At 44.2% G+C, this 23,026-nt stretch overlaps 1 non-coding gene and 2 pseudogenes across 1 annotated transcript; 1 reads left to right on the top strand and 2 right to left on the bottom strand.

Annotated features, from left to right (window-relative positions):
- Window positions 1–17,003, bottom strand: part of LOC135902707 (putative nuclease HARBI1) — a 118,788-nt pseudogene extending 101,785 nt beyond the window's left edge.
- LOC139055742 (uncharacterized) lies at window positions 3,087–4,715 on the top strand (annotated as a pseudogene).
- Window positions 9,705–9,894, bottom strand: LOC135902773 (U2 spliceosomal RNA). Its single transcript, XR_010564592.1, has one exon. It is a non-coding gene; the product is annotated as a U2 spliceosomal RNA (small nuclear RNA).
- Window positions 17,004–23,026: the final 6,023 nt, after the last annotated feature.

The raw sequence follows: 23,026 nt of genomic DNA, 5'->3' as shown, positions 1-23,026 counted from the left end.
CGTGAAAATAGAAACCGGCTATATCGTAGGCATGGTCTATCGAGCTCCCAACGCGAGCCTTGGCAGTTTTCTTGATAAAATGGAATCAATTTTATCTTACTTACGAAACTGCCAAGCTACGCAGGTTGTAATCGTTGGTGACGTGAACATTGATATACTTAATCCAATACACAAGGATTATTCCTATCTCCTTAAATCATTTAATTTCCGAAATTTGATATGTTGACCGACACGTGTAACAAGCACTACGGCTACTCTAATAGATCATGCATTGACGAATGTCGAGTCTGGAATTCATAGTGGAGTGTACAGTCTACCTCTTTCAGACCATTTGCCTATCTTCACGGCATTTAACAGCCAAAGTATAAAGAATAAGGATCACGGGAGGCTTATAACCAGATTAGACTATAGGAAGCTCAGAGATAAAATCCATGAGGCCGACTTAGAACAAGTGTACAATGGTAATGTACACATAGAGGTTTACAATTTTATTAGCCTAATTAGCCATTTGATAAATGAGTGTAGCAGTACATATACTCGAAATTCTTATAATCAGCCTATCTGTCCATGGATGACGACACAAATTTTGGAAATACTTAAAACAAAAGAATACTGGTATAACAAATGGAGGCATAATAGGAGTAATGCTTACTACTTAGGTCAGTACAGGACATTTCACAACAAAGCTGCGTCAATGATGAGAGTCCGAAAGAGATATTTTAATTCGAAACATATCAGTCAAGCTGCTGGCGACTCCAAACAACTGTGGCGAATAGTAAACGAGGTTACTGGTAAAAAGACAAAAAAAGTGTGTTTATCCTCCCACTGTCGATGAAGACACTGTCGAAGACTTCAACACGTATTTTACTACTGTAGGTCCAGCACTAGCCGCTCAACTACCACAGCTAAATAATGAAGCTCCTCCCGCTCCTAATCCAGTAGCAAATTCGTTTATTCTAGAAGAGATAGAGCTCAGTGACATCGTTTCAAACATATTAAATACACCAAACAATAAAGCGCCAGGACCCGATGGCATTTCTGTAAGGGTTTTAAGGAAAATATTGATATATTAGGCCCAGTTTTGTGTCGAATGTTCAATCACTCTATTACTCAAGCAATATATCCAAATTCTCTAAAAATTGCCAAAGTCATTCCAATCCATAAAAAAGGTGATCCGTCTGACCCTTCAAATTATAAGCCAATCTCTGTTTTAAGTATAATCAATACTGTTTTTGAAAAAATTTTATCGAATCGGATGAAAATATTCATTGATAAGTACAATGTGCTCTGCCATCAGCAACATGGCTTCAGACCTCGTTTCTCAACAGCTACTGCAGTCTTGACGTTAACGCAAAAGATAAATATGGCTTTACAGTTAAATAAACTAGTAGCTGTCATCTTTTTAGACTTAAAGAAAGCATTCGATACAGTGAATCATTCCATCTTATTGGACAAACTTAAACATTGCGGGTTTCGAGGCAAAGTATTTCACTTTTTATCAAGTTATATGCATGATCGATCTCAGGTCGTTAAAATCAATAACATAACTTCTTCAAAACAAAACATTGTTACTGGAGTCCCTCAAGGCTCCGTATTAGGTCCGCTTCTTTTTTCTTTGTATATAAATGACCTGCAACAAATTATAGACTATGCAGAAATATTGATGTACGCAGACGTCACATGTATTATAGTAACTGCGGGTAATATTGCAGAACTTACTCATAAAGTAAATGTAGAGTTAAATAGAATTTACAACTGGTTCTTGGCTAACAAATTAACAATTAACACAAAGAAAACAAAATATATTGTTTTTCAGTCACGCTTCAAAATTGTAGATACTACACCTGTAAACATACATATAAATAGCATCCCATTGGATCAGACAAGTTCTTACAAATACCTTGGGGTAATTTTTGATAAGCACCTGCAATGAGAAGATCACATTAACAGTGTCTGCTCTAGATTGTCATCTGGTTGCTACGGCTTAATTCTAGCCCGCGAGTACTTTGACACCTCAGTTTTACGACTTATGTATTTTGCTTTTATTGAAAGTCACTTAAGGTATTGCATTGACTCATGGGGATGGGCGTATAAAACCATATTAAATCCGATTATTAGGCTCCAAAAACGTGCAATTAGAATTATGTCTCATTCTAAGAATTACGATCACGCACAATGGTAATATGCGATATTCCACGAATATCGCATATTACCATTTGACTATTTACGTCAGCAGAGCATTGTGTGTCTATAGGGTTGTTAGATTCAACCACCCATTCAGCTCATCCATATTTTACTCGTCTTCGCGATGTACAAGAAATGTAACTGCAGGTCATTTTAATCTCGCACCGTGTAGCAATATATACGGAGAGTGTATGCTACAGTTCACAGGCATTAAAATCTGGAACGGGCTCCCAGCGGGGGTCATTAATTCCTCGACCTTCCCTAGTGCCCTCAAACAATATTTTCTTTCTTTGTTAAAGACAGTGTAAATAGTCTATTTCTTGATAGATCTGTAAAAAGCAAGAATTACATTTTTTAGATTATTTTCTGATTATTCCATGTAATTAGTATGGCGCGATTGTGTTGTTTTGTTATGCATTGAAATGTCTTATTGCTTTCGTTTTCTTATGTACGTATTGAATTTCATCAATTGCATGCCTTATCAACCAGTTCAGTACTAATCGATATTACCTGCAAGTTTTTATGGGATACATAAAAGAAATTAACATCATAGTACACATCTTTACATTGCGATATGTATTCTCTTGTATTTGAACTGTGCCCCTTTCACTGTTATTTGGTACTCTGCTGTATTCACTTCCTTTTAGTTGACTTGTGAATCAACAACCAACACCTTTGTATATAATTACTGTTGCTCTTTTTTATTCCTGGTATGCTAGGATTTCCTTCATATTTTTTTCTATCGGACCTTTAACTAGCCTTCGGCTACAGGTCCGACAAGTGATTGTTACTTGTGTCTAATAACCTGGAAAAAATAAAACTCATCATCATCAACCTGCAGACTCCTCTCAGTGACTCGTGTGGCTCAACGACATCACTTAATTGTTACGCACTTTACGTACATGGGGAAGTTTAGAGCGCAGAGGAGACGAAAGCGAAAGTTTGCCGGAAATAGACACACGGCAGGTGAAGTGGGCGACGAACCCAATCCCGCCAACGTGAGTGCTTTAGCAAGTGCCTTGTAACTCGGCGATGTGGAGGACCACAATGACTGTAAGTCGGATTCTACCCTGGAAGGAAACAGGATAATTGACCTTGACATCCTGTCAAATGCGTTTTCATCACTGGCGTGTCCGGAGTGCTTGGCAAAATCCCTGAAACTTGAGGAGCGCTCCTGTGCAGGTGTGTCTTGTGTGTTGGCTACTCTGTGCGTTGAATGTGGCTACGAGAACCCTTTCTCATCATCAAGAAAGTCGGGGCATTCAACGGAGAACAATGTTCGACTTGTATATGCAATGCGACAGCTAGGAAGTGGGCATGCGGGTGTGAAAACATTTTGTAAAGTTATGAATATGCCTCCACCCCCATGGCATTCCGCTTACGATAAGATATCTTTGAAGGTGTCTGACGCTGCAAAAAAGGTTGCATCGAAGTCAATGACTGATGCAGCAGCTGAAGTGCAGAAGGCTGTCAACAGCAATCAGTTCGGAGTGTCAGGGGATGGCACATGGCAAAAACGTGGCCACTCTTCTTTGAACGGCTGTGTTTCTTTGATATCTGTGGATACAGGAAAAATAATTGATGTGGAAGCTTTGTCCAGCACATGCAAGTGATGCAAGATCAAGAGCAAGCGGAATCCCACAAGCAGCGAATTCCTGGAATGGAAGGCGAACCACACAACATGTCATGCCAATCACACAGGCACTGCCGGTGGACTTTACCTCATGTTTGAGAGGTCAGAAACGACGCACGGTTTGAAATATGTACACTTCTACGGAGATGGAGACTCGAAGAGCTACTCAACAGTGAAGGATATTTATGGACCAAATGGCGTGAAAAAATTTTAATGCGTTGGCCACGTCCAAAAACGGGTTGGCTGCCAGCTAAGAAAGCTGAAGAAGACAGTGCGGGGATTAGGTGGCAAAGGAAAATTGACTGATGGGCTCATTGACCGCCTTCAAAATTACCATGACATTGCCATCAGAGCCAACGTCGGAAATCTTGCAGGAATGAAACAAGCAACGCTAGCTAGTTTGTTCCACAGCAGTTCCACGGACGACAATCCAAGGCATGGGCTGTGCCCTATAGGAGCAAGCAGTTGGTGTGCTTTCAACCAAGCTAAAGCGGCTGGCCAATGTAACTACAAGCACAAGGGAGGACTTTCAAATGACATTCTGAACAGAGCAAAGGTTGCGTACAAAGACTTTTGTTCAAATGAGCTCCTCAAGAAATGTTTGCATGGCAATACACAGAATGCCAGTGAATGTTTTAACAGCATGCTCTGGCAAAGGGTAGCTAAAAATGTCTATGTCAGCCTGCCAACACTGAAGTTTGGCTTGTATGATGCCGTGTGCCATTTTAACAATGGCAACAGAGGAACGCTGGATGTCTTCAAACACACAGGGATCGAGTCTGGACGCCACACAATGAAAGCTTGCTTGACAGGTGACCCACAGCGCATCAACAGATCCTCCCGTCAGTCTACCGATGCCACAAGAAACGCAAGGAAAAAAAAGCGAGCAGACACATGAGCGAAAAAAAGTAAAGACAAACCTAAGGAGGACCTGAGCTACAAATGTGGTGGATTTTAACCCTCCTGGATATTGCTGTATGGCATATGTAGCTATATCAAATCCTTTTTTGTTGTTTTTCTCGAAACTTACTTTTCTGCCGTTTCAGCTTGCGCGAACATTCTTAACTTTTTTCCTCGAGTAGATTTTTAAACGAAACTTTCAACACCTATTCTTGGTATATCAGGCTGTGCAACCAACTAGAGACAATAAAATTGAGCAATAAGATTTGTTATTGTTGCATTTCTTTACAAAACATTCCTTGCTGAAAACCGTCATTTTGGGTAATATTGTATTGTAAATATAAAAATACGATTGATGATATCGTAATTATTTTAGTTCATTGCATAGATTATGGCTTTATGTACATAACTGCAAGAGAAATTTTTCTGGTGGTGAGGTTTATGAGTTATGACTGCTGGCGTGGGATGCATTATTAGTAAATTTTTTGACAATAAATATATATATAAAATTTTTTTTGTGTATTTCAACACTCTGATTAGAATACAAAAAGGCAATCTTTAATATAGATCACTAATTTCCACTTTGTATTCAATACCAAAACATTTTTTCTGAAAAATGGCCTCATACCTTAAGGTAGATAGTGACAGCAGATCCGGATCATGAGACTGATATAATCAGAAGAATAAGAATGGGCTGGGGTGCATTTGGCAGGCATTCTCAGATCATAAACAGCAGGTTGCCATTATCCCTCAAAAGAAAAGTGTATAACAGCTGTGTCTTACCAGTACTCCCCTACGAGGCCGAAACCTGGAGGCTTACGAAAAGGGTTCTACTTAATTGAGGACGACGCAACGAGCTACGGAAAGAATTATGGGTGTAATGTTAAGGGATAAGAAGAGAGCAGATTGGGTGAGGGAACAAAGACGAGTTATGACATCTTAGTTGAAATCAAGAAAAATAAATGGGCATGGGCAGGTCATGTAATGAGGAGGGAAGATAACCGATGGTCATTAAGGGTTACGGACTGGATTCCAAGGGAAGGGAAGCGTAGCAGGGGACGGCAGAAAGTTAGGTTAGGTACATGTTCGTGGACATCCACATTTATGCACTCTACTTCAAGAAAATATGTTTGGTGGAATGCAAATTTGGCGTGTTTAGAAGAGGTGCTTGTAGTTGCCACTATGCCCAAGAGGCGGCACGCACCACCAAGCCAGTCAGAGCACCGTCAGAAAAAGTTGAAATGGCGGCAACCAGCTCCAGAGTTGGACAGCGACCGAGAGGTAAGTTTTGACCTACTATTTCCCTTTTTTCTTACTCTGCGAAAAGAGTAATTTGGTAATGAAGTTTATAACTCCCGAAGGCGCCATGAATCATTTTTCTAGGCCAAAAAACACAACGGTTGATTTCAAGCGCATCTTTTTACAATGTGTCACATTTGTGGACAAAAGTCGTGAACATGGCCGCTGCTTTCTCTGGCTTGTTCTCAGCAGCCAGATTCCTGACCGATGAAGAGATCGCTGCCATGCTGGAAGAGAGCGACGCGGACCTTTCAGAGTCTGATAATGAGGATGATCGTGCTTCACCGCCTCCGGCAAGTGGTCGTGACACATCCGAAGATGAGGATGAGGAGCTCATAAGCTCTGTAACGTCCTCTCCAAAGCGTGTCGGTTTGTTTGAAGTGCTTCAAACGTAAGACGAAACTATTAATTCGAGAAAATTTTGTCCCACAAGATGGAAGCTCAGGGCTGCTTCTCTCCGCTCGGTCCTTCTTATTTATAAAGAGCTGATGGTATTTTTCAACGATCAGGCATATGACAAGCGGAAAGACGTTGGAGTAAAGGGGAATGAATTCTTGAAAGTGTTGTCTAAATTCGACACATATTTCATGCTAAAACTGCTCTTTCTGATATTCTCGCTGTTCGAAATGGTAAATCTCTTTGCTTTACTTGTTGATATTTGTCTCCCTTTACCCTTTCCCCTGTGCAGATTAGCAAACTGAATATTTATCTTCCAGGTAACCTCCCCACCTTTCGCATCTGATTCATCTCTCTCTCTCTGCTCTTGAATTTTAGAGCAAGCGCATGCCAGTGCGATGCAGTATCTTTTGTTTTACTGTAGGACTGTACACACTGTCTTGAAGGAAAACGCTTCACATTGGCAAATGAAAAATTTAGTTGGCATTCATTGCACTGCAGACCCACCCATGCAGGAGTGGCTTTGTCACCTTTGAAGCTCTTGCACTTTTAGACTGCCGAACACACATGAACAGCAGCAGGTAACTTTTTGGTTAAAACTGTCAATGATGTGATGGCCAGTAACAATTTCAGTCTAATATTTTCGTTTCTTGAGTTACGAAACAAGACACGGCAAGGGCACTTGTTCAAATTCAAAAGCTGTGCAGCTCGCCCAAGCTAAACAAATCCATTAACTTACTAGACTTCAGCAGACAAAAGTTCAAGATTTAAGACAGGCTTCTCTCCTACGCTTAGCTGAACACTCTTACTGGCATACCTCACTATGCGCATCTGAAAAAGACTTTTTCCCTTGTAGAGTAGAATGAAGAGATGAATAAGATGGAAGCTTCTATAAGGGACAGAGTTATGTGTGCTCATAGTTCTCAAGCAGGCTATGTCATTTTTCTGCCTCAGTGCACTTTTTCATACAGCATTTCGTCCATACAGGGATATTTTGTGCCCACACTGCATCTTCTTGCTGCAGTGCTGGAAGCTGCCATTTGTGGCTTTCAAAGGAGGCAATTTTAAACAATATGCCTCTGCAGTTTGAACAGTACGCAAGAGTGCGAGGTGCTTTAGATTGTACAGAAATTCCAGTCGAAAGGTCTCAGTGTGTGAAATGTCAGCTACCGACATATTCACACTACAAGGCAGCTTACACTGTAAAATTTCTTATGTGTAAGCCCAGCCGGCGCAATAAGTTTTATAAGTGAAGCATTTGGTGGACAAGCCTCAGAGAACGCCATTACAGCCGAGTGCGGAATATTGGAGAAGTTTAAGTCATTCACTAACGACATTATGGTTGACAGGGTTTTTTTCATTGATGACTTCTGCAATGTTTGCGCTATTGCCATTATTCAGCCACGTTTTGCTAAGAAGGGCTGCCAGTTTGACCGCAATGATGCGCTTAAGACAGCTGACATTACTAGGGTACAGGTTGACGTAGAACAAGCAATCCAATGAGCTGAGATATTTCACTTCTTCAATTGAACTCTGTCCTGCGAAATGCAGCCTTATGTCAATGAGCTATTCAAGGTTGCATGCGGGCTAGCTAACTTGTGTGCACCAATAGTGCCTGATGACAAACTTTAGTAAGCGCACCTGCAAAGATGACACGATTCAATGTTGAGCAAACACATATTGCTATGCTTAGCGCAACACAAACTGGCAAGAGCTAATACTACTTCAATAAAACAATCTCCTTTGCTCTACATTCCACTTAATTTTAGTGGCCTCATCAGCTGTTCGATGGTAAATACTTCCTTTAGTACAGTCGAACCCACTTATAACGATACTGGTTTTAACAATATATCGGTTATAACAACGAGAAGCTCCTGCACCGTCAATGTTTGTATGTTTTCTATGGTGAAATAACTCGCTTACTACACCGATTAGAGGCCGCATTATTGGTTATAACAATGACGTCTGGCTGCTGGGTGTCCAAATTGAAAGGTAGCAAAATGCAAAAGCCTGGAAAAGAAAAAAAGAAAGACGAGAAATTCGAGCCGCGGCACGATAGCTCGCTGCTCCAACAGCCGCCGGGCGCTCATTTTCCAGCCTTCTCTGCGCGCCTGTCTCCTGTCGCCCTTCCACCCATCTGAACACGAATGGGCTGCGCCCATAGCTCTACGCCATGCTGCCCTTTAAACATGAATGGACCGTGCAAACTGTGCTGCTCGCATGTTGCTCACTGGCTCCTCATTCAGTGCACTTCTGCAAACACCTTAATCGCTCACATTTGTTTTTGCTGGTTATGTCGAAATCGTTCCCGGCCACGTGGTTTCTCAGCCTCACTTGACTCACCGCCGAAACAGAAAATGGCTGATCCACCCATTGATCACCGGCAATGCACGACATTCATTGCAGGTGAAAAAGCGCACGGCTATAGATTTGGAAACTAAGTGCTCCTAACTGATGAGGCAATCGTCGTGAACATGCTTGCATCGGACAGCGACAGTGCTGGCCACGATGGCAGCGCTGTCGTGGTAGGGCAGGCTCCCTCAACATTGTCCTCGTGGGAGATCCTGTAGATGATTCAGTCCCTCATGGGCTTGTTTTCGCAAAGGGCCTTCCGCTTCACTACATGGAGCATCTGGATGCCTCGGAAAAGGATGTCAGCAAGCTTTGTGTAAAGCAAGCAAGGCTGACAGACATGCGGTTTTCTCGTGTAAGCCAGTGGAAAGTATGTGGCGAGATGCTTGTGGCAATCTCGCCTCAGCGTTTTTTCTGGATTTCTCAAGTCGAGATGCTGCTGCAGCAACTTTCCCGCATTTTGTAAAAGGTGCCTTTTAGGGCCACCGAAGCCATGCCTCCACCAAGCTCATATGTCACTTGCCGCACATGAGCCCTTTTGCAGTGGTTATAGCAGTGCCATTCTTGAACGCAGACAGCCGCGGCTTGTCAACAACATGCCATCGGAGCGCGCAGGAAGCAGAGTTAAACAGTTAAATGAGTCAACACAATCAGATGTCAGATGGAGGAAAGTGGTAGGAAGGAGAGCTGGCCTCCCTGCCATTATTGTTTTCTTGGGCCAGCTACGCCATCCTCCAATTTTATTTTTTTTATGCAACCCGGTTACAATTATCGGTTACAACAATGGAATTTTCATGGAATTTTAATATTGTTATAAGTGGGTTCGACTGTATATGCTGTTGTGGTAAATGGACATCATGGTTTTGTTTATTTTCTTTACACCGAAGCTGTACATGGCTAGGTTCTGGAAAAAATTGCGTGCGTCTATCAAGCTGTGTAGATCAAAAATTTCTCTCCAGTGAGCCAATCCCAAAGATAGTAGTAATATGGCAAAGGTGAAGCAAGCTTTAAGTACTTTGCCAACTTGCAAAAATAAGTTTAATATCTTAGGTCCAAATACAAACCGTATCAGATATTAAGCTGATAAGAACAGATACTACACTTTGACCAGCGTCGACCATGTCTACGTTCGCACCGCCCTCTATTTGCAAAACTCGTTTTATGGTGAAATTTTGTTGAAACGATAGAAAGTGGTTAATCTCCTTTATGTTGGAAAGGTTTGGAGTAAGGTGTCACACTGAAATGAATGTGCTGGCCACGCCTCACCGGTCATGTATCAATCTGACACTGGGCAAGAACGTGGACAGTGTGCAAGTGCAACCAACTGCATTATATCACAGTGACCACAAAGCAATGGTCACCATGGTGACAAAGTAAAAGAACTAAAAGATATGAACAACAACGAAGTTATGTTTACGTGTCTTTGTTCAATCAATACAGTTATTACACATTAGAGCTTTGCTGGCCATCCTTCTTCACAGGACGGAAGAGCACTGAATTTTTTCATCTTTGTTGTGTACGTTGCAATCTGTGGACTCAGTGCTGTGAACTTGTGGCCATTGCACAAACCATAAAGACGTGAAGAAGGTGAGCCAAGAGGAGGTGACACAAACACATGCATGTCAGAGGAAAAAAAGGGAAGGAACAGCAAGACTTCGTGGCGACAACGTGGGAGCTAGAGCTGTGAAGCCTACGGTATCTGTTTTACAATATGGTATGAGTGCTTACATTACTGCAACAGCCACTGAAATCTTCCACAAGAAAACACACTTGATGCTGTTACAACTGGCTCTTAACTACAACTTCAAATTTATCTACGGTGGAATCTCGTTGATACAATTCTGCATACTATGTCTTTCGGCCAAATACATTTTTCTTTTTATTCTCGGCCAACATCCCTGGCAAATAATGCATTTTCATGCATTTATTACGATCACATTTTTGCCCAAATTTGGTTAATACGACCACAAAAGTGCATCTTGACTGATATTTCTAGAAATCCTACGTTTATTCTTCGGTATACTAGTTCAAACCGCATTCCAACAAGCCACGATCTGTACGTTGCAGAGCCAATGAGGCCACGGCAGCGTCAGTTCTGCGGCAACAAGATCGCTGCAAGGCACAGACGCTGCTTCAAATGGTGAGGCACCAGGCGATGCAGCGCGCCTTCTAGCGAAACGCATCATAATCAAGGAAGAAGGTGCGCAGTGCTCTCGGCAGACAGCGACTTCCCTTCCCGACTTTTCGCGATGCTCCATGCCATCCGTGCTTCCTGCGCTGTTTTTCTGTTCTCTTGGCGCCTTGCTGCTGTGCATGGCAGTGCTGCCAGGTTTGTGACAATGTGGAGGAAACGTAAGGCACTCAGTTTAAAAGAAAAACTAGAAATTGTATGCAAGTTCGAAGAGAACCCGAAGAGGAAGCACGCGGACTTGACAGGGAGCTCGGTTTACCAGTGTCAATGCTCAACACTATCGTCGGTCAATGAGAGGAACTTCAAAAGAAGCTGCAAGTTTTCGACCCCAGTGTGAAACAAACACGAGGTGCGAAACATGCGCAAATGGAGGAAATCCTGCTTGCATGGTTTAAGGAAGTCAGAGCGGCAGAAGTGAACATCGACGAGTCAGTCCTACGCGAGAAAGCTAACATAGCGCCCTCCTTGGGCATTAAAGACTTTCAAGCGTCTGGCGGCTGGTTTCACCAATTTAAGGCACGACATGGATTGTCGTACAAAATAGTGTTCGGCAAAGCGAAAAATACTGACGCAGGTATCGTCTCAGAACGGTTACATTACCCACGCTGATTTCACAGTACCAACCGCAGGACATCTTCAATGCAGACGAGGCAGGTGTTTTCATCAACATGCAGCCCGAAAAAAGTCCCAGCATGAAGGGCGAGACATGCTAAGGCAGCAAAAAAAGCAAAGAAAGAGTCAGTTTTATTTTGCTGGAATGCAGATGGAAGCAAGAAGCTCAACCTCACCGTTCTTGGCAAGTGCTGGAAACAACGCTGTTTCGCACATGCCACAAATCTTCCAGTCATGTACAAGGTGAACAAGAAGGCCTGGATGACAGGCACCTTCTTTTCAGAGTTTCTCACTGCACTCAATTCCAAGATGCGCATTAAAAGAAAGAAAAATTCTTCTATTTATTGACAACTGTGCGGCACATCTGGTTGATGTTGAGTGGCTGCATAATGTGAAATTTGTTTTTCTGCCACTAAACACCACCAGCCAACTGCAGCGCCTGGACACACGAATCATAAGAAATATGAAGTTTCACTTCTGTAGCTTGCTGGTCCATTGGCTCTTGGCCAAGATAGCTCGAAAGGACACAGACTTGAGAATCTATCTTCTTGACACCATACATTTTTTGGTGATGACTTGGGATCAGGTAAAAGCGGTGAATATCGCAAAGTGTTTCAACAAATGTGGCCAATATATTTCATATTGCTTGCTGACAAAAAGCTGCAAGATACAATATTTACTCGAATGTAACGCAAGTTTTTTTACCAAAAATAGAAGCGAAAAGTCACCCCCCGCATTACATTCGAATACTAAGTATAAGATTGCTAACAAGGCACCAAACACTAATTATTAAGCTCACTTAATGTGCCCCATTTACATGCGTGTCGATTGACCTGCTCCTTCAAAGTCGCATGCTCCAAATTCAGCGGTAAACCAATACGCGAGCCACGGCCAGGGCAAGTCGCGAATACGGTGCAAATGCGAAAAAAGCAGAGCAAACGACACCAACGAGAGCGTGCCAGCGATGAGTCAACTTGGAGGGACCAAACGCGCGCGCGAGTGTCGAACAATTGGCGCGCGAAATAGACACGCCTTTTTCTCACCACTAGGTGATTCTATGACGAGCACCCCTTGGTGCGCAAAATGAATGCATCTTTTTCTCACCACTAGGTGATCCTAGTGACGTAGCGATCCGTTTGGGCCACTGGCGGCGAGTCCTGGGCACTTGTTCCCACGATAGTACCACGTGACCTATGCCACCGACTCCTCAGGCAGTGCATAGCCGCATTGTCTGTTCAGCGCTTCCAACGCGTTGGTCTGTTCCTGCCTGCTTAATGTGCCTACATCCCAAATGGCGTGCTCTAGCACTCAGTATACCGCTGGCTTCAAACACAACGCTATTCTACTTGCAGAAAAAGTCGGTAACTCAGCAGCCACAAGAAGCCTGGACATCAACAAATCGACGATAAGGGGATGGAGGAAGCACCACCAGGAGTTGTTCAATTGCAACAGTCATAGAAAAGGTTTCCGTGGGCCCAAGAAAGACCACTTCCCTGATTTGGTGCGTCGTCTTGCGGACGTCGTTGGTGAACAACGCTCCTGGCTTCTTGGTGTCAGCATTGAAATGCTTCAGTGCAAAGCACGTGAACTTGCACGAGACGAGTGTTTGGCGCCAAACCAATTCAAGGCATCGCGCAGCTGGATACAGAAGTTTATGCAACAGGCCAGTTTTTCCCTTCGATGCACTACCTCGATTGGTCAGAAACTACCACCCGAGAGCTTCGAGTTGAAACTTCTTGCGTGCCCTCCTTGTTTCCCAAATATGCTTCGTACATGAGGCCACAGCCACTGAAGGAGAGGGCTACTGAGAGCATCCAGAAGAGATCCTTTAAGCTTGCTCAAGGTAAAGAGAATGAGCCGGCAAGAAAGCGAAAAAGATGCCAGGGAAACATCGGTGCTGAAGAAACGCCAGAGGACAACCATCAGGTGGTCAGCCCGTCACGAACATTAGATGAAACTAATTCTCTTCCAGAAAAGGAGCAACAAGCCGTGGCGGAAATTGAAAGGGGATTCGGTGAAGCTCCAGTTTGCAGTGATGCAGGGGTCTCCCATCAAGCGACCCAGGTAGATGTAGAAGCGTTTAGCCTGCCTGCGACAGAAGGGGCAAAGTGGAAGCCCAAAGAGACTTGAAAAAACAGATAGAATGGCTTCGACATACAGTTGATGGCTACGAAAAGGAACTTGAGAAAATGAAAAATGACTGCCATTTTGGTGACCAAGAGTACATTCGCGAACAGGTAGAAGTATATTTCGGCGGTGTTCTTATGGGACTAAATAGACTGAAGATGTGCAACGCTGCGTCATACTGTGCCACCTGTCTACAGAAGCCTATGAGCATCCAAGGAGGGAGCTGCTGCTCAAACTACCAAGCAGAAGCACTCTTCAGAACTACATAGGAAGCAGTTCTGGGGAGACGGGCGTCAACAGCTTAGTGCAAGCCAGACTTAAAGCCGAAGTAGAAACGCTTGATGCACCTCAGTCTAGGACTTGTTCATTGATAGTTGATGAGATGCGGATAAAGCCCAAACTTCAGTACAACAAGCAAAAAGACCAGTTTGTCGGCCAAGTTGACATGGGCATAGTGAACGAATCTGGCAATGACGTGCTGGCGAACTCCATGCTTTGCTTTGTCATCAATGGGCTGTGCACAGCTTACAGAATTCCAGTTTCATATTTTTTTTTTACAAAAGGTCTCAATGGGTCCCAGTTGTCGAAGTTGCTTGTTTATGTAATGTCAAAAGTTGAAGAAACTGTGTTCAAAATAGCACGCATAGTGACAGACAATCGTGAAGTCTATGTAAGTACTATGAAAGAGCTCTGTGGTAGATTTTTGACTTATAGAATTCAACATCCATGCGATCCCGAGAGGCTCATTTTTCTAAGTTTTGATTACTGTCACATAACCAAGAATCTTTGATCCCAATTTCTTTCACGTGACCACGGCAAGGCTGGTGAGGTATCTTCTACATACCTCAAAAGGCTATACGAAATGCATAAAACCTGGCTTGTCAAGCCAGTGCGAAATCTAAGCAGGAAACACATGTACCCGAATAATGTCGAAAAGATGAACGTCCGAAGGGAAGTGTTATCCTCGGATGTTACATCTTCACTGGATGTTCTAAAGGAGCAAGACGGCCACAGCTGCCACCCTTCTTTTGCTCTTGCAGGACCGACGATAGTGTTCATGAGAAACATGTATTGGTGGTTTCTATTGCATGACACCAGTAACACAGTGCAACATGTCCTGCAACACTTTCCTGATGTCAGGCATTATGATGACCCAAATGATGATCACCTTGAGTGGCTTGAAGTTATATTTCCTATGTACATAGAGGAACTGAAAGAGGATGCGACATCTCGTGGACTCTTGACAGCAGGTACCTATGAAGCACTCCTGCTCACAACATACTCTACTGTGTATTGTATTCACTACCTGCTCTTGACAGAAAAGTTCCATTTTGTATTAACAAGAAAGTTCAGTAGTGATCTTATCGAATCACTTTTTGGGACACTGAGGCGATCAGTAGGCTTTAATGACCAGCTTGATGTCCGAGCTGCTATCTCTGGACTAGAAAAAGTTCTGAAGACGGGCATTACATCGCAAGACAGCAATGTTGTCCGCACTGAAGAAACTGGACCAAGCAAAGCAGTTTTCCCTGCAAGTACACAAGCATGTGAGGGCTCAGCTGAACTTTCTATAGTAGCTGCCAATGTGATGAAGTGCCTAAAGCTGCCGAGTAAACCAAGTTTTCCAACACTGCAGCTGTCTGCAATTGTCTATGCAGCTGGCTATATTGCCCGTGTTGTTAGGGAGCATATGGATTGTGAAAGCTACTGTGCAGTGACATCGAAGCCATTGACCAAGCAACCACTGCAGCAGCTGATTTGGCACCAGGACCGAAGATACCCTTCCGATAAACTGCTTCATGTCTTGAGACCCTGCGATGCTTTGTTCAAACGGCTCTTGAATAGAAACCACTGCTTCAGAAGCCCCTGAAGACTCTTCTAAGAGCGGCTGTTCCAGCTGTTTCAGAGTCAGGCCTCTACTGCTCTAACGTTCAACACCACCAGGATCTTGCTGAATTGGTGTGCACAAGTGCATAAAGCCGCTCCTTGTGAATATGCCTCTACAGCCACAGATAAAAGTGATGTATACAGAACATTTTTTCAGAAGCCCCTTTCAAGAAAGTATGTTAAGCTATAAAAAGTGGCCCCACACAGAACATGAGGAACTGGAAAATGCTAAACTGCGAAAGTAAGAATGCATGTTAAGGGTCACAATGAACCTGAACTAGCTTCCTTGCAATAATATTCTTTTACTGAGGGATTTTATGTACTGGTAGAATTTGTGAGAGCTCGTTCCTCTGACAAGCTTCTTCAGTAGATGTAAAAGGCCGGGGATTGATACAATGGCAGCTGCAGATGGGCACACTGTTTCTCATGCTCCCACCATACTATTGCAAGCAAGTACACAAAGAGGTATGTTGCAGCACAAAACAAAGCTTAGAAACTTGAAATGAGAAAACATGGGCCACGTTATGAACCCGGACACACTGAATCTGTCATTGATGATGTCTTCGACAGGCACGGACCTGTCATGGTGTCACTGGATAGTTTAAGCTCAAAATTGAGGTTATAGGTTGCTTTTCTTGTCTTTACTAGTTGTTAAATTTGTCACAACACGCTGCTGGCTGCTAGTATTCCTCACCGACGCCGCGCCTGGCTGCGAGTTCTCACCGATGCTGGTGGCCGCACTGCTACGCTAGCCGTGTTCGCGTTTCAGTGTGGCCGTTCAAGTGTCCGTTGCTGGATGCCACGCCGCGGCTTCGACGCAGGCGCGCGTCGCCGTCGGCTTTCAACCACCGTATGCACGAGAAATGATGTGGTACTTCCTTAAACAATTTTGCTGTAAAACCATACCTGTGCGGAGAGATGCGATGTCGCTCCTGAGGCATTGTTGAGCGTCATCGGCCAGGTTGCTCCGGATTTTGTAGTTCCCGCTGTACGGTACTTGATCCGACGGCATGCACAGTGGATGCCATGGCACACTCGATCACACCTTTTGTTCGCACCATCTTCTATATATCTGATTTACTTTCACAAATAACATACGAATACGCACGCGAGCGATTGACGACAAGTTCGACTTCGTCAGGCCCACATGCACGGCCACATACGAACTGAGCCAAAAGGCTGTTTCACATGCTGCGACAAAGACGGGTGCATTCGTCCATGCTGGATGCATACCACGCTTTTCGAAGTTCAAGAAGAGTATTAAAACACGATGGAGTGGTGAGACCGGCTGCGGCGGCACATGCTTTGCAGTGAGCCGCGCGATGACGAAAAATACTGTGGCGGCGCTGCGATCGAAGTGGAGCGGGCCACATCAAGGTCGCGCCGTTACTAACTACTGGCGATTCGGCTCAGCGGGGTCCTTCGTATTGCTTCGCACGCTGCTGTTCGGGATCAGACCGCTCAAATCTTGTATATAATTAGATATGACATGCGTTTATCGCTTAGGAATAGATGCCTTTCTTTCTCTTCTATATTTCATTTTATTTATTTTTAATGCTGCTCGGTGACTGCGCGTATATTGCGGCTGCAGTGTCGGCTTTCAGTCTGCTATGTTATTGTACGGTTCCCTTTGGAGAACAAACACTTTTCTTGTCCTTCAAGTAGCATGTATCTCTCGTGTGTATTTTTGCGCATATATTTTTTCATCATTAGGTATTGCGAAATGCAGATGGAAAAAATTTACGTAAACATCCTGCGCTTCAAACACATGAAACATACCGGCCCCATCCGGCGCCCTGCACCAAGATTGACGGGAAGTATTCTTATCGAAAAAGGAAAAATGGCTGTGGCTTAGCTAAGGTTAAGCCCAGGATGCGAAGCATACTAGCCTTTATTTTAACGCGACAGCGTTAAGGAGCTCGTGTCGCAGAAAAGCCGGTGTCGTCGGCGTCGGCTCAGGCGTGCGGCGCTTGCTCAGGCGCACATTTCGTTGTCGCGCCGAACGCTGCGTTGCTCGACGCGCACCGCGTCCGATGCGGGGCGCGACGCCGCGAGCGACGGCGGGAGTTGGAGCGCCGGTTCTCCTCTGTCGTGACGTCACGGTGTCACGTGATTTCATGGTCACCGCCGCGCCTGAGGAGCTGGGTTGAGCCCTCGTAATATGCTTCGCATAAAAAAACTGCAGTGCAGCATTCCATTCATGTCTCCGTCTTCCTCGCGTAATAGAACGCGGAGTAATTGGCGCGGGTTCTTTTATTGTGGTCGGCCCTCGGGTGCCGCTCGAGTTTAGCCGCGCAACGCCATATCCACTATGCAGCCACTAATTAATAAGCTACCGCGCCTCTCTTTCTTTCTTTCTTTTTTACAGTGAAGCTTTTAAGGGCTACTTTTCCCACTATCGTGTTCACGTCTAGAAAAAAAAAATCCCGAAAATGGTGCAATGCCGGGCCGACCCGCGGCAGCGGTACAGTTCGCCATTTAGCGGCCCACATACACAACTTCGCTGGTCATCCTTCTTCACTGTGTGGAAGTGCACTGAGTTTTGTTTTGTTGTTAAGCGTGAACTGCATAAAAAATCTCACATGGCTTACGGGCCAAAAATTAGCATATATAACTATATAAAACTGTTTTCGCCCAGGTGAAAATATTGTTACTGGTTTTCAAGTGGTACTAATTAATGGTTTTCGAGTGGTGTTAACCGGTCTGATGTGGTCCCAGTTGAAAAGCTAGTGGTCTCTTGCTGGTTTCAACTGGTCCCAGTAGAAGGCTATTGATCTTCGACTGGAACTGTGCTTGTTTTCAAGTGGGATGAACTGGTCTGATGATTGCACATCCGCTCAACTAAGCAGCGTTTGTATTATAAACGGCTGCTTTCAGTTATCCGGCGCACTATCATAAGGACAATAACGAAGCATTAAAAGGAACGGTATGCATCATATACAGTTAGAGATATTTGTAGATCTGCTGTGTTCGTTGAAGATGAATGTGGTGCCACATTGGGCACCTAGTTTTAATGGGTTGCAGTCTTGCAGACATGGTGAGACTGCGAAAAAAATTTTTCCTTGCCTGAGTCAAGCTTGCAGATTTACAGACTGCCCCAAAATGGGGCGTTTATATTGAATGACAGCTAGGAACTTGCTCAGCAGAACTGATTAGCACACGTGCGTTAATTCTCTCAGGAACTGGTGCGACTCTGCGCAATAGCCACGATTCTCCAGCAGCACTACCATTCGCAGTAAGAGTCCTCACTTGCATCGAACCCTCACCTTCGAGATTTCAAAAGTGCTGTTATTCGTTACATTCGAACGCAAACGGTTATTCAGTAATTTTTAGTAGTGAATTCTGAAGTCGAATAGGAACTGAATGGCAAATACCATTTGATTAGACTATATATTTCTACTTCATTTCGCCTGCTGCCACGTTGAAGGAGATCGCCAGACAAACCATGGATATTACTTTGGTAAATACTTCCCGTTCTCACCGATTCAGTATGAGTACATAGGCAATATCTTGTCCCTAACACTTGGTCATTTTAACGTCCAATAATTGCCTTGATTCCTGTTCTCGGAAAGTCGATTGGTTCACGTAGGGATGGCACGTGCCTCTTTTAAAAGAAACATGCTTATTCCGGTAGGGAGTTCTCACTTTTTAAATCAGCGCAGTTAGAATATTTGATAATTGTTCTGTTACATACATGACGTGGATGTGTATGTCTATGTATAGCCTTAGATTTACCTAGAATGCATTTGATGCAAATTGGTCATCTGCATCTATTCTCGCCACGGAGTTAATAAACCTGGTTTATTTCATGGCAATATTGTTTTCCTTAGTCACTGTCCCTGATCAATATTCCACCAACAAGATGCGTGCGTAAAATGACACGATGTCAATGAAATTTGCTGACGTAGCTTCATGCCGCCGATAGGCGGCTTCTGTGGCAAAAGTAACTTGTTACTTTTAGAAAACAGCGTTAGAAATAGCAGTTTACCTGGCTAAAACTACAATTTATGCCGGCCGACAATAGTTGCGGGCACACCAAAGCAAGTAAAACCATAAAAAATTCTACTGCACAGCCTTTCTGCGAGAAAAACTGGGCGTCCGCCAGCGTCCGCGCAACGAACGCGTGCTCGCTTGCAGATAACGCACTTGACAATGACAGCAAAATTGAAGACGTCGTGTTGTATAACCCATGCCTAAAATATGTATATGTAGCAAAAATGTGCCAATATAAACTTTCAGTGAAAATAAAGCGCTATTATAAGAGCGTACGCGTGCAATAGGTCTTAGGGCCCGCAGCGAAATTACGTTGAATATGCCGCGAAGCGTGTTTTGCCCCAATCCAGATCGCTCGCAGCGCCCTCGCAAAATTTTTCCACACCGCAGCGCTTCAGCGAGAGAGCGCTGATCTGTCCACTCGACCATAATGCAGTGAACAGTGGCGCCCTTCCTCCGTGAGTGGCGGCAACGGCTTCTTGGGAGCGGACCTTTCAGCGTGGAATCATGAGGCGGCGCTGGCGTCGACTAGAGCTACTGTATATAGAGTTACAGTAACTCTAGCGTCGGCCACTCTTGACTAATGCCGGCGGCCGCACTGCAGCCTCCAGCGGCACAGCATTACACTGAATGAGGTTTCTTACTCGCTAGCCGGTACTTCGGAAGGGGAAAAAAAAAAAAAAATGTCCATATACGCACACAGAACGCAGAAATGGTGGCGTGTCCCGTAGCTAGGAACAAAAACAGGGCGCCTTGTTTATCGAGTTTACTGTACTTCAGCTATAGTTAGCTCTTCCGCACGGATGCACTCGTTAACGGGAGGTGCCTGAAGTATATTTAAAACAGCTTGGCTGTTTACTTCAGTGCTATACACAGATGGAGCTATTACAGTTACGTGCACCGCTATCTGCTTGTGAGCACGCTCGGAGGCGTGTAACGTATGAATAGCCGGCTGGTCATTGTCGTGCAACCATCAGACATTCTATGATATTTCCTTACACCCATTCTTTTTCTCACGTTTTCGGTTCTTTGTGTGAAATGACTAAATACGTGCAGACTGTACCATCCCTTTATTTCAGCAGTTCCGTGCACGCAACTGGCCGGGCTGACGTGTAAAACACTATTCGATCAAAAAAATCTTAGCATGGCTTTATATTTACATGTCCAGATGTTAAAAACTGCAGCTCACTTCCATGTATACTGAGTAGGCAGTGATTACACGATCACTCTTTCTCTGCCAGCTTTTATCCGCTGCTACATTGCAGTCACCGCTACCCTGATATGACTTGTCGCAGAGGCGACAAGATAGACTAGTTTAGAATATATAATTACTTTTTCCAAGACACTAATCGAATGTTTGGGAGCTCACTCCACCTCGGGTTTACGGGTGGCATTGAAGAAGTACAACACTGTACACATCTTGTTTCCTATTTCTCCCATCTTGAGGTCATCAGACGTGGGAACAAAATCACATGCTATTTATTCACATTATTCAAAAACAGTTTCCTATTTACACATTAATTCAAAAATTAACACAGTACGTTAGAATAGGCGCAAGAATGGCAGCATACATTTATAATCGGCTTAACTTCAGTTGCTGCCGTGCACTTCGTTTCTTATCCTAAGACTTATTCAGACCCTTGATGTAGAAATGCATTCGTGTGAGGACGTAAAAAACCGAACAACTTCGCGGTTAATACCTTGCAATGTTCAAGCAAGGAACACCACCAATGCTCCTCCTGTTGATGACTGCCAACACATCCGTAATGCTGTCTCGATGTAGCTAACTCTTGCTAAAGCAGCCAGTGAAAATGTATTCAAGTTCAGTGATAAACACGAAAAGCTTCAATGAAGGGTAGAGAAGACCAGCGAAGTCGCAAGCACTTTCCATCTGAAGCAGGCAGCAGAAGCTTGTTCATGCATGCACTACACTTTGTTTTCAATACACACTTCTTTGCGACAAAGCCTGCCACATAATAAGTTTTGAGTCACTACGGTGAATAATGTATGCGGGGTCCGGTACAGTCAGGGAGCTGCTATCATGAGAACCTTCGGCGCCTTCAAGGTCTCCCTCATCAAGCCACAAGTCAATGAACTGCTGCTGCTTGTACGAACTAGCAGTCTGGTGTTCAACTGTCAAAATCGAGCTTACAACTTCCTCTTGAACGTTTGGTGCAATGACGCTCTTGGCAAGACTGTAACAGTTAAAAAATGCAATTAATGGCAATTAACGCCGCTTTTCGGAGCCGGAGTATTTTGTGTCCAATATGCAGGCAGGTTGGGATTAGAAGGTTTCTAGATAGCCCGGTACATTTACTACCAAGCTTTCACATCACGCGATATTACTGCGGCTATGTCATGCGCTCATTCATTGTGCACCACATCAACGCAGTTTTTCTTCCTTGAGCAGTACTGCGCACTTTCTTTAATGCCTAACCATTCTTTGGCGAATACCACTGGGAAATCTGTCCATCACGTGAAAAGTGTAATGCCTTGTATCTGCACAAAAAAGCGGAATCGGCGGAGATGGCGCTACTTTAATTATTGAAGGATTTACCTGGATGTGTCAGCCAGCGCCACTCAGAGCCATGTTGGGCGGATGTGGAACATTCTTTTTTGCCCGATGGCGTCAGGTAACACGTGATCTTAGGAAAACAAGCACGCGGCTAATCAAACCATATGGTCATAGGTCGCCATGGAAGTGGCGATATGGTTTTAATGATTTGTCAATGAGATGAAAGAATGAACTGTGATAGGTAGATGTTAGTTGGCTGTAGAAGGGCCTAAAGATCAGTTGCTGTAAAGTGCGTAAAGTAGATAAGCGTTAAAGTAATTAACATGAGAGTGAGAATAATTGAGGATACCATCAGGGAGGTTGTGACCGAATACTGCACCAGGGAGGCCAATTCCTGTTCTGGTGAAGGAGTCTCTTTGTTCAAGCTTAGTGGGGCTTCCTAATTTGGTTGTACCTGGATTAGGATAGCCCCACTCGCTCTCGGCATCTTTCGCCGGTGTCAGGCGTCACTCCAAGCCTTCAAATGTGGTGCACTGGAGAATGTTAAAAAAGAAAAAAAGGGGGGGAAGGGAGATTTGAACTTCCAGCTACAACAACCGAGCATTCTGCATAGCTCAGTAAGATAATCCCGCAGGCAGCTAGGCTACCTTGTAGCCGATAAGTACAGCCCAGAGGGCCCTACATGCCTAAGAGATCTGCTGATTTGTCCGCCCTTTGTGGGTTTTGCTGATCGTCATAGGTTGCACGACATAGTGTCAATTCTCGGTGGCCCTAACCTTTTGTTTCCCGAATCTCGCGCATGCCCGCGGTCTTGAGCGCGCCTAGGTACACGATATATTTTCGCTGAATTTGAATGCCACTTAACACTTGTGCGTAAAAATAAAAAGAAAGCGGAGAAGTTTTCAGCGCTTACCGAGAGGCCCCGAGTCGCGTATGA

This window comes from Dermacentor albipictus, chromosome 2 (assembly GCF_038994185.2).
Source record: "Dermacentor albipictus isolate Rhodes 1998 colony chromosome 2, USDA_Dalb.pri_finalv2, whole genome shotgun sequence".
Lineage (NCBI taxonomy): Eukaryota > Metazoa > Arthropoda > Arachnida > Ixodida > Ixodidae > Dermacentor > Dermacentor albipictus.
The sequence above is the reverse complement of the archived record's forward strand: the minus strand, read 5'-3'. Positions and strand labels throughout refer to the sequence as shown.